Consider the following 10,923-nt stretch of genomic DNA (forward strand, 5'->3'; position numbering starts at 1 on the left):
TGCGCGGGTTAATTGTCACGGGTGAATACTTAGGCGCCAAAGTTTTCGAAAACAAGATTTTCTTTCCAACCATCTTTGCCAAGATCCTTTCCTTTCGTAAACACACGCTTGGGTAAGTCCAACTCACCCAAGGTTTTCAAAAATTCTTTTCGACAAGGTATTTTTCCAAGGGGGTTCCCAACCTATAGTTTTATGGGTGAACTAAGATACATCAAGGCATGATGCTAGCCATCATACCACTAAGGATATGATAATTGAGGTGTCAAGGGGATCATACATACTTAGGATAAGCATGCATGGGGACATCATAACTAAGATGATTCAACAAGGGTCATGATGTTAATCATCATACCACTAAGAAGGTGACAATATAAGTGGTCAAGGGGGCATACATGCTTAGGGTAAGCATGCCTAACATCAACAAGGGGTTCAACATACTTGGGAATAAGTATGCATAGAGTAGAGGACCAAACATCACACATGATACAAGGAACCAAGTATATAATGGAACAATGAACACAACAAGAAGGATAAATAGCAAGAGATCAAAAGATGGCTTGCCTTGGCTTATTTGTCCCTGTACTTTTTCTACTCCATCAATATAAGAATCCCAACAACATAAATAAAATCCTCGTCCGATTCCACTTCTTCTTCTTCTCCGGAATTGTTCGCATCTATCGCTGGAAAATATAAAAGGAACACAATCAATCACATTGCACCAACAAAACAAACATACAACAACCATAATTTAACCATTCAATAAAGAGCTACCATACAAAGGACTTATAGAGACCACAAACAACTTAAAGAGAACCCATTTTATCTACCTAGTAAAGGTATGAGAGTATCACAACTTAGCAATTGCCTCTCTCGGTTATCACCATGGTATAAACCAAACATCCCCTGGTAGATAACATCATAAAGAGGACAAGAGCATTAGTTTGACATCAAATACATTCACAAAACATTTTCAAACATTTTTGGAAATGTAGAAAACAGTTTTCCTAAATTAAGTTGTTCACATATTCCTACATCCAAAATAGGAAGCAAACCATATCCCACATCATTTTAAAACTTAAGAAAAACAATAGGGCTAAAGTTGAGTTGCAGAGGTTTTGTTTTGCAAGCATAAAACAAAGGTTGCCCATCTCTACTAAAAAGAGTTGGTCAAGGGTTTTGAATAAACCGAAAAGTTTTGCTTCAACAATGCATGTCACACATATACATTACTAACAGTAACAAATATATATGATCAGAGACTAATAATATTTTTCCTACATAGCCAGTACTAATACAAGACTAACCCAATTGGAAACACCCAAAAATATTAAACCTACAATTTTAGGAATTTCTTTGAATCTGACTGTACAGAAAACAAGATCTGTAAGCCATAAATCGTAGAAAAATCCTAAAAATATGAGGCCATAGGCATTGGAAAGGTAATTAAACAGAGAAGCATACACAATTGGATTTGGGTTCAAATTGTTTATGAAACTCTCACAAATGGATTGACAAGTTTACTGCATGTTTTCACCATTTGCTTGAACTATGGAGTTTCACAACAGATAAAGGTTTGAAACTTGTTTGAGATGATTAAGAAAACATTCAGTAATCCTACAGAATTGGAACCACTCAATTAGGTTCAAAATTGGATTTTTGATGAATTAAAAGCTAACAGCCATGTCTGCAGAACGCACAGAACAAGTTTAATTCACCACAAATCGTACATAAATCATAAAAATATGAGGTCAGCTTCATACGAAAGGTATTGAATAGGTGGTTCTTACCCAACTGGTTTCATTCAAAAATTCGTCTCCAAGCTCCTGGTTTAATTCGACAAAGTCAGATCTGACCAGATCTTGATCTGTAAACCATTTCTGTTTCAGGAGGTCAATCGAAGTGAAACCAACGCCAAAATGAAGGTACTGAAGAGTTATTTCACCCACAGTTGAGTTTTCTCAAAAAGATTTTGTAAAACGGAAGAAATCTAACAAACAGTGATTCTGCATGTTTGCAGAACTTTATTTACCATGCAAAATCCGTAACGAATTTGAGAATGAGACCAACGCCAAGTTGTGGATCTTTTCAGTACCTATCTGTGGAACTTTGAATCACTCGATTTGGATCTGCACACAAGATTTGACGGATTTTACAAAATCGTACCAGAATCTGAAACAGCAAGATAGCAGAAATTACTGCAAGGTTTTGGACGAAATTGGGTCAAGAGTTTCAGATCTGAGGATTGCTCAACCTTCTCCATGCTTGGACCAACATGCACCTGCATCAAGATCCAATCTTGTGAGAGGGGAAAAGAGAAAGGGAGCTGGATTCATCAAAGATTAGGGGAGAAGAGAGTGAGAGAGATGCTCTCATGGTGAGGATGAGCTTGAGGGAGGAGAGAGCTTCATCTTGGAGTGGTTTCCATGGCCATGGCCGGCCATGGGAGCAAGGGGCAGCACCATTTCGTGGTGGAGGGCAGGAGGAGAGTGTGAGAAAGTGGAGAGTGAGAAGAAATGAAGCAAAGGGGAGGAGGTGGCCGGCCAAGCTCTTATATAGAGGGAGGATGGGTGGCTGCCTCCATTTTGATTGGCTAAGGTGGGTGGCTGCCCATTTAATTGTTGGGGTAGTTGGGAGGCAAAGCTTGCAAGAGAAGAAAGTGAGGAGCACAATAGCTGGCCGAATTTGTCATGCCAACACAATGGCCGGCTCCATTTTCTTGCCAAACACAAGTGAACAATGAGAGAGGTGCACAACATTCATGTGCATAGACCAAGGCATGATGTTGAGAAGATAATGTCAATGAGTGACTTTGATAAAGATAAAAATAGGAGTAGATACATATAGATAAAAAGGAGTATGAAGGTGACATGTGCCATGAGAATAATCTCCACCACTTTGGTTGAGACCAACTTATGATGAAGATGGTTCCCAAGGTATAGTTGATGAATAAAAGTTTTTATTTGAATTCAAAATTGAAAGATTGGGGTTGGCCACATGCAACAATGCATGAGCATGTCAAGGTAGATGGGATGGTGATGGTGGTTTAGTCAATGATAGGGCAAGGTTAAGAGAGATGATGAGAGAAGTAACCATATACCCACAATGATGAATATGGTGACATAAATTATGAATTCATGAGGTCAAGGTGATGATGGAAAAGAATATAAATTGTTCTACAAATAAGAGGTCAATTGGGAGTGGTTTGAAAGTATCAAATGATCATCCATTTGATCAAGAATTGGAGGATGAAGGAACATTATGGGGTAGATCAGAGATGTACACAAGATGTGCAAGAGTTGTCATTTGAAATAGAACTTATTGGAAACGTATTTGAAACACCTCAATTGTCTAGGGACAATTGGGAATGAACTCAAGTGGGGTGAAATTTGAAAGTGTTGAGATAAAACTAGTTGGAACATAGGGGTTCAAAATATTCTACCTACTTTCTCTAGTAAAGTAGAGTTTTTCTCCAATGTAAAAAAAAATAAGCAAGAGGGAAAACAAGAAATGGTATAGGTATCATAAACAAGCCTTTTGCTAAAAAGAAAGCAAGATAGAAAATAATGTTTTAGAGATCAGTACTTGGTAGAAGTGGGATGAAAAACAAATCCCATTTCAGTTCCTTGTTTTCCTTGAAGAAATATCTTGAAAAGATTTAGTAAAACTAGAAGTAGTTTTGTGATCAAATCTAGAGAAGGAAAATCAATAGGATTTTTGAGAGAGAAAACTAACTTAGGGAGAAGTGTTCTCAAGGGTAGATGGTGGCTACAAAATGTACCCATCATTCCCACTCTTGGTTTTGTGAAGATTAAACTTGGATTAAAATAAAAACAAGAAGCAAAAGAGGAAGAAGTGATCTAGTGATGAAACACTGGATAGGGTATAAGATCAAGTTGAATATATGAGCTGCAAGGATTGACTGAGACACGCAAGACGTGGAGGTTGAAGAGGGTGTTGCATAGATGGGATCCAGGCACTGAGATCACCAATAACAGTTGTGGTTGCTTAGAGATTAACTGCCAAAGTCTGGACATTTTAAGCCTGTCAACATAGATGGTCGACATGGCCTCAAAACCAACAAGGATGAGTGGGCATAAGAGAGGGATGTAGCTAGGGGTAGATGATCCCAAGTTATGAATTAAGGATGATTGAGCTATCTTGTACCACCAAGAGAAAAATCAAGATGGCACACTCATGTTGCCATGAGGAGAAGTGTTTGATGTAGTAAAAAGGAAAACAATTTTTCCTAAGTCTCAAATGTGTTTTATTAGGTGAGTTGTTTGTCTAACCACTAGAGGTGTTGTTCTTTGAAAAAGCTCAAGACAAAACTCAACAAGCAAAACAAGACAATACATCTACCTACAGATCAAAGTCATTCATCTTAACAGACAGATCAAGGCAATTCATCTAATTAGTCCTTAGAAAAAGTTTTTGTTCCCCCTGATTTTTGCATTAAGGACAATTAATCAAGGTTGCAAAAGTTGGGGTGTTACAGATCTTCCACCCTTAAAATAATCTCGTCCCGAGATTACCGAGCGTAGAACTAGAGGGGTTGTAAAGCTTAACGAAAGTTAGACTCCATTCTTCTGTTGGCGCGCCGTTGTGGAGAGGGTCGCAACTTCAGCTTCTGAGAGACATGATGGATTCCTGCCGATGGCGAGCTTCATGAAGAGGTTGACTACTCCGTGCAGATGTTAGACCTGTAGCTTCTTAATGACCCTAGTGGAGCTCACGACTTCAGAAAATTTAGTGCACTCCAATGGTGCCTTAGCGGGGTTGAAAACTTTTTAGTGTTAGCTTAAAGTTTTAGTGGAAGACGAAGTCTTCCACCCTTAAAATTGTTCACCGGGGGTCTTTGAAAACTCTAAGCTCCCGCCACGGGTCTTGTCGGGCGCTCCTTGCAGAAGTTAACGATCTCCTGTCTTGAGTTGAAAACATCTTCAGAGGGCGTTGTGTAGTCCACGGCTTCAAGAGGGGTTAGTGCATCCTACGTTTCCAACGGTGTGTTAGAAAGGTTTAAAATGTTAGGGTTAGCTCCAACTTTTAGTGGAAGGCGAAGTCTTCCACCCTTAAGATTTTTCATCGGACTTTCGGAAATACTTAGAGCTTCTGCCTTGCGGTCCTGTCGGGGGCTTCTGAAGAAGTCGTCGATCTTCCTTGTTTAGTTGAAGAATCTTCGGGGGCGACGTGCAGACCACCACTTCAAGAGGCACTCACAGTGTTAGCTAAACCATAGGGGACGCGCAGTGAGTTAGTAAGTCGATGAAACGCCTGGTTGGTACCCATATGAAGCAGCAACAGGGGTCGTTGAAGACAATCTTCAGCTTGAGGGTCGGTGCTGACTTAAGTAACAGCTAAGAAGTTAGCGGGTAAACTACGCCTAAAGTCTTGAGTCTTGGAGTATCTTCATGAGCTTCACTTGATGAGGACCAGATGAACCATGTGATGTAGGCGTTGGCGCTATTTTTCTCTCAGCTGGTTAGACGGTGTGTTAGGGGGTGGTTTCAAGAAGATATCCTCGAGGGTAGCGCGATTGTACTCCAAGGTTAGACCAAGTTAGTAGGTCTTCTCGCAGAGGTGCAGTTACTCTTGAAGGTGGGGCTTCTTCTTTCCTGGCGTAGTGGAGATGCTCTAGCTGATCTTGAAGGTATTGGCTTTTGCTTTGTTGGCGTAGTAGAGATGCTTCAGATGACCTTGAAAGTAGTCGGCGTAGATAGGGGTCTGAGTTAGTTTCCCTGACGGTTGAAAAACAACTGCTAACGGGTTTAGAGTTAGAGTCTTTCGGTAATCTACCCAACTAACTAGCAGTTAGCAGTACATCGGCGAGGCAAACTTTAGTCCTATTATAGCATGTGACACCCATACAACCATAACCAGAAACAAAATACCACTAACAGAGGCTACTGGTATTTTTCCTAGATGCACAGTAACAAAACAAGATCAACACAATTGGAATCATTCAAAAATATTTATTTTTCAATTTTTGAGACTCAAAATACTAACCAGAAACAGTGATCAAGTTCTATTTATTAAAAATCGCACAAAAATCCTAAAAATACAAGGTCAGTGGCATCTGAAAGATAATTTCACACTGGTTCTAGTGCAATTGGAATCACATCAATCGGAGCTACCAAACTATTTTTATTAGCAAAACAGTACCCTGGCGGATTTCCATTTTTAATTTCTGTTTTACAAATTCCAAGCAATTAAAAAGGGCGGGAACGTCTAAGTAGCAAGACATACATGCACACAGCAAACAGATACAAACACTCAAGGTAGCACACTAGGGAACTACAAGCAATCATCAAACCAGACATGGTACTCTAAGGACCCAGAAATTCCTAATGCGTAGGGGTGGCTCAATCAAAGCGATTGAGTTTGTCCTATCCATCCTATAGGTTTAGGGCTGGTCGCATATGTTGATGTCTTCATACCGCCGGCATCATCTTCAACTTGAATCCTTGTAGCAGTTGGTGGTGAAGGGCCCGGGTGTTGAGTCGTTGAGGTTGAGGCGGAGGAGAAAACTGTGTAGAACTTCTAGTCTCGACATCCCGGAAACATGAGGTCTTCGAAGATGTAGTTGTTGAGGTGCTCCCGAAGTCGATATCTTCTCGTGGCTGGCCTAAAAATTACTAGTCAAGAAACTGAGGACTTGATCCCTGACGACTGCAAAAAGTGCGAGTCCATGGAGGAAGAAGGTCAGCTCCTTGACAGACTTTGGTGACAACCAAAGGCATGATCTTATTATCCCTTTATGTGCAGGACTAAGTCGGCGTCCGATCCTCAATATTTGTCGTTGGAGATACGTGAGACTTCATAAAAGGTTGATCCATCTTCGACTTCGAGTCTCTGGTCTGAGTTGGGGACATCGTCCAACATGTAGGTTTGAAGTGGATGAGACAATAGAGCAAGAATTTTCAAACCTTTTTATAAAGCGGAGAGATAAGAATTTAGAAGCTTTGAATAAATAAGGGGAGTAGAAGCTATACTTCCGACTAAAGAAACAATTTGTTTCATAAATAGTTTTCCCCAAGTAATTGCTTCCTAACTAACGTCCATGCTAACTAAGGTCTCCTACAGTCAGGATGGCTCTGATACCAGCTCTGTGGGGACCCCGGACTAGCTGTCCGAAATTCCCTGTTATGTATGCAGTTCACGATCCCATGATCAGTGCGCCGTGAACACATAACCGAACTGATATCAAATTACACCATCCATTACAAATCGGAATAAGAAAATTACAACATGGTCACATGACCAATGCTTACATAATAGCCTCGAAGGGCTTAACTAAACATCAGAGTAGCATCATCACTTCAGCAGCGCAGTACCCAAGTCATCTGCCATAACCCTACAGGCAACTGACTGGGAAGACGTTCCTAGCACGCATAGATGTCGCCAACTCCTTCTTCATCCGTCGTGTTCCTCCAAGTCTGGCCAAGTAAATAGCTAGGGACAAAGCCGTGAGTACATTTGGAATTGTACTCGCAAACCATCAAGAAGATACTAACAAGAGCTAACTAAAGAGACAAGAGAGGAAGAGTAGTTTCTCTTGTGGATATAGCATGCATAAGAGAATCAGTTTCTCTTGTGAATATAGCATCTAGGAGAGATGTAATTTCTTTGGTGGAGATAGTATCCCAACTTCTCGGTCGAAGGGGATACTTAGGAGTGTTCTATGACATCTCTATATCTTTGTTAAAGAAGATACTTCAAAAGAGTTCTACAACATAAAACACTAGGATGGGAGTAACCCAATTTGTTTCCTTTCCGACCATCTCCATATGGTCAACCAAACCATTCCCGTACCCTTCCGGTACTCCGAAAACAATTTCCTTTCTTTCATTTTCCAAACAATTTTTGTAAACCAAAAACTCATCAGGCTAAGCAACAGCCATTCCAACCGTCCATGACCGCGGACGCGGCTATTCGAATAGATTTTACTCTGCAGAGTTTGCACACTTTCCCCACCTCTATCCGGATACCTATCGTGTGGGCATCATCCCCGCATAACAACATATGCCACGACGGATACCCGAACATAGCCTTTCGCCCATTCGACTTAGCAAGAGGTCCTACCCTATGGAGTATGTACCTCCCCGGCACTGTGGCAGCTCACCTCCCTTTGAGCGTGGCTCCACCGCCAAGCCAGGAGACCCATAGTGTCTTCCGGACGGGTCAGCCCCGAAGGCCTCCCGTTATACTATTGTCCCAACCATGACAACCCGGACTCGGGGGTAACCGTACCCTTGTATAGTTGTGCGGTGCCTCATGCTAAGAAGAACAAACGTCAAGCTAAGCTCCGTGCCCACGTTGGAGTAGATGTGGTTGCGCGGGTTAATTGTCACGGGTGAATACTTAGGCGCCAAAGTTTTCGAAAACAAGATTTTTTTTCCAACCATCTTTGCCAAGATCCTTTCCTTTCGTAAACACACGCTTGGGTAAGTCCAACTCACCCAAGGTTTTCAAAAATTCTTTTCGACAAGGTATTTTTCCAAGGGGGTTCCCAACCTATAGTTTTATGGGTGAACTAAGATACATCAAGGCATGATGCTAGCCATCATACCACTAAGGATATGATAATTGAGGTGTCAAGGGGATCATACATACTTAGGATAAGCATGCATGGGGACATCATAACTAAGATGATTCAACAAGGGTCATGATGTTAATCATCATACCACTAAGAAGGTGACAATATAAGTGGTCAAGGGGGCATACATGCTTAGGGTAAGCATGCCTAACATCAACAAGGGGTTCAACATACTTGGGAATAAGTATGCATAGAGTAGAGGACCAAACATCACACATGATACAAGGAACCAAGTATATAATGGAACAATGAACACAACAAGAAGGATAAATAGCAAGAGATCAAAAGATGGCTTGCCTTGGCTTATTTGTCCCTGTACTTTTTCTACTCCATCAATATAAGAATCCCAACAACATAAATAAAATCCTCGTCCGATTCCACTTCTTCTTCTTCTCCGGAATTGTTCGCATCTATCGCTGGAAAATATAAAAGGAACACAATCAATCACATTGCACCAACAAAACAAACATACAACAACCATAATTTAACCATTCAATAAAGAGCTACCATACAAAGGACTTATAGAGACCACAAACAACTTAAAGAGAACCCATTTTATCTACCTAGTAAAGGTATGAGAGTATCACAACTTAGCAATTGCCTCTCTCGGTTATCACCATGGTATAAACCAAACATCCCCTGGTAGATAACATCATAAAGAGGACAAGAGCATTAGTTTGACATCAAATACATTCACAAAACATTTTCAAACATTTTTGGAAATGTAGAAAACAGTTTTCCTAAATTAAGTTGTTCACATATTCCTACATCCAAAATAGGAAGCAAACCATATCCCACATCATTTTAAAACTTAAGAAAAACAATAGGGCTAAAGTTGAGTTGCAGAGGTTTTGTTTTGCAAGCATAAAACAAAGGTTGCCCATCTCTACTAAAAAGAGTTGGTCAAGGGTTTTGAATAAACCGAAAAGTTTTGCTTCAACAATGCATGTCACACATATACATTACTAACAGTAACAAATATATATGATCAGAGACTAATAATATTTTTCCTAGATAGCCAGTACTAATACAAGACTAACCCAATTGGAAACACCCAAAAATATTAAACCTACAATTTTAGGAATTTCTTTGAATCTGACTGTACAGAAAACAAGATCTGTAAGCCATAAATCGTAGAAAAATCCTAAAAATATGAGGCCATAGGCATTGGAAAGGTAATTAAACAGAGAAGCATACACAATTGGATTTGGGTTCAAATTGTTTATGAAACTCTCACAAATAGATTGACAAGTTTACTGCATGTTTTCACCATTTGCTTGAACTATGGAGTTTCACAACAGATAAAGGTTTGAAACTTGTTTGAGATGATTAAGAAAACATTCAGTAATCCTACAGAATTGGAACCACTCAATTAGGTTCAAAATTGGATTTTTGATGAATTAAAAGCTAACAGCCATGTCTGCAGAACGCACAGAACAAGTTTAATTCACCACAAATCGTACATAAATCATAAAAATATGAGGTCAGCTTCATACGAAAGGTATTGAATAGGTGGTTCTTACCCAATTGGTTTCATTCAAAAATTCGTCTCCAAGCTCCTGGTTTAATTCGACAAAGTCAGATCTGACCAGATGTTGATCTGTAAACCATTTCTGTTTCAGGAGGTCAATCGAAGTGAAACCAACGCCAAAATGAAGGTACTGAAGAGTTATTTCACCCACAGTTGAGTTTGCTCAAAAAGATTTTGTAAAACGGAAGCAATCTAACAAACAGTGATTCTGCATGTTTGCAGAACTTTATTTACCATGCAAAATCCGTAACGAATTTGAGAATGAGACCAACGCCAAGTTGTGGATCTTTTCAATACCTATCTGTGGAACTTTGAATCACTCGATTTGGATCTGCACACAAGATTTGACGGATTTTACAAAATCGTACCAGAATCTGAAACAACAAGATAGCAGAAATTACTGCAAGGTTTTGGACGAAATTGGGTCAAGAGTTTCAGATCTGAGGATTGCTCAACCTTCTCCATGCTTGGACCAACATGCACCTGCATCAAGATCCAATCTTGTGAGAGGGGAAAAGAGAAAGGGAGCTGGATTCATCAAAGATTAGGGGAGAAGAGAGTGAGAGAGATGCTCTCAAGGTGAGGATGAGCTTGAGGGAGGAGAGAGCTTCATCTTGGAGTGGTTTCCATGGCCATGGCCGGCCATGGGAGCAAGGGGCAGCACCATTTCGTGGTGGAGGGCAGGAGGAGAGTGTGAGAAAGTGGAGAGTGAGAAGAAATGAAGCAAAGGGGAGGAGGTGGCCGGCCAAGCTCTTATATAGAGGGAGGATGGGTGGCTGCCTCCATTTTGATTGGCTAA

The 10,923-nt window shown here is 40.4% G+C and overlaps 2 long non-coding RNA genes across 3 annotated transcripts; both read right to left on the bottom strand.

The window, feature by feature from the left end:
- Positions 1-355: 355 nt before the first annotated feature.
- LOC139830814 (uncharacterized) lies at positions 356-2,559 on the bottom strand. 2 transcript variants are annotated; one of them, XR_011744295.1, is made up of 4 exons: positions 2,093-2,559; positions 1,788-1,864; positions 828-903; positions 356-674 (listed from the first exon to the last, which is right to left on the bottom strand). It is a non-coding gene; the product is annotated as an uncharacterized lncRNA (long non-coding RNA). The 2 variants fall into 2 exon arrangements; XR_011744294.1 differs by having other exon boundaries at positions 2,030-2,103.
- Positions 2,560-8,684: 6,125 nt separating this feature from the next.
- On the bottom strand, positions 8,685-10,201 carry LOC127323687 (uncharacterized). Its single transcript, XR_007865888.2, has 3 exons — positions 10,117-10,201; positions 9,157-9,232; positions 8,685-9,003 (listed from the first exon to the last, which is right to left on the bottom strand). It is a non-coding gene; the product is annotated as an uncharacterized lncRNA (long non-coding RNA).
- Between the last annotated feature and the right edge of the window lie 722 nt (positions 10,202-10,923).

This window comes from Lolium perenne, chromosome 4, assembly GCF_019359855.2.
Source record: "Lolium perenne isolate Kyuss_39 chromosome 4, Kyuss_2.0, whole genome shotgun sequence".
NCBI classification, from domain to species: Eukaryota; Viridiplantae; Streptophyta; class Magnoliopsida; order Poales; family Poaceae; genus Lolium; species Lolium perenne.